This window comes from Callospermophilus lateralis, unplaced genomic scaffold (genome assembly GCF_048772815.1).
Source record: "Callospermophilus lateralis isolate mCalLat2 unplaced genomic scaffold, mCalLat2.hap1 Scaffold_1397, whole genome shotgun sequence".
Lineage (NCBI taxonomy): Eukaryota > Metazoa > Chordata > Mammalia > Rodentia > Sciuridae > Callospermophilus > Callospermophilus lateralis.
This window is the reverse complement of record NW_027512550.1, coordinates 1,557-2,965: the sequence shown is the minus strand read 5'-3', so window position 1 is coordinate 2,965 and position 1,409 is coordinate 1,557. Positions and strand designations below refer to the sequence as shown.

The window sequence follows — 1,409 nt, the reverse complement described above, 5'->3', positions numbered from 1 at the left end:
TGAAGAAGCACTTGGCCTTTCCTGAGAGTGCAATCTCCCAACTTCCACCCCCACCTCTGAGCAAGCTTGAAGGGAGCCTCTCTTGTCCACCGCTGTGAGTATTGCTGGGTGGCAGTGGTTGTGGCATTCACTTCTCAGGGCCTCATCTCTTTCCCTACAGATGTTAGGGTTCTTTCCATCCTTCCCGCCCTTAGATAAACTAGGATCTGAAAAGATGAGATCCTCCGCAGACTAGAAACTACCCACCCACTCCATTCCCAAATTAAACCTGGGGATCAAACCAGGGAAAGGGCAAGGGCCTCCATGGCGTACCTGGTACACTGCAGCCAGCTCCACTGGTGGCGTCCAGGGTGCAGCGGGGTTTTGAGGCTCTAGGGATGTCTGCTTCCCGGGACAGGTTTGGGGTGGCGTCCAAAGAACCGGGTCAGGAACTCTCCCTAGGGGCTGGAGCGGGGGCGACTGTATCTTGTGGCAGTAAGGGGTGTTACCCAGGAATCCGTGTTGGAAACCCTGCTCCCCGGGCTCTCAGCCAGGGCTCCGGTCGCAGGATAGGAGGGCGGGGACCCCCAGCATGGCCCGGTACAGAAAGCAGTGCCCAAACCCGGGCCAGGATCCCGGGTCTGCACCTGCATGGGACCGCCGTCGGGCAGAGCGCGCAGTCCTGGGGAGACACTGCGTCTGCGCACCACCGGCGCCGACACTGCAAGTTGTCCTCGTTAAGGCCCAGCATAGCCGACAGGTGACCGATGTAGCGAATGGCCAGACGCAGCTTCTCGATCTTGGTCAGGCTCTGGCCAGCCAGCGCGATGGACAGCGGCAGAAAGCGGCGCAGCTCGTGCAAGGCGCGGGCCAGGGTGCGCATGCGCAGCGTCTCGCGCTCGCTGGCGCTCTGCCGCTGTCCACCCGCTGGTCCCGTCCGTGCACGTCTGGGCACTGTCGGGGTGGCTTCAGCTACTCGGACGCTGCGGGGCTGGATTTGCGGTCTGAGAGAGGCCGAGGGCACTGTCACAGGGGCACGAGCTCGAGGAATCCGAGGAAGAGGCTGGGGACGTGGAGTCGGAATGGCCCTCCCAGCCCCAACCCCTGGGAGAAGATCCAATGGTCTAAGCCAAGGAAGTTCTGCTGAGGAGGCGACTGGGCCATGCCGGGGCTGGTGGGCTCTGGGAGGCTGGACCTGCCACCTTCGGGCCTCAGCTTTTATCTGAACCAAAGGTGCGAGGTGGACCCCCACCAGGTTGCAGAGAGGTGTCAAAACCCACAGAGGCCAGGGAAGGTCTGGGCAGGGGGGCCCTGGGAAAGCGGGGCCCATTTGCGGAGGTGTGGATTCTGACTCCTCAGGGGCTCTAATGGAGGCCCCCGCAGTCCAGGAAGTGTGGGAGGGACAATTCGCATCTGGATGGAGCTGCTAA

General features: G+C 62.1%; 1 pseudogene; it reads right to left on the bottom strand.

The window, feature by feature from the left end:
• Positions 1–231: 231 nt before the first annotated feature.
• Positions 232–1,143, bottom strand: LOC143640241 (mesoderm posterior protein 2 pseudogene; annotated as a pseudogene).
• Between the last annotated feature and the right edge of the window lie 266 nt (positions 1,144–1,409).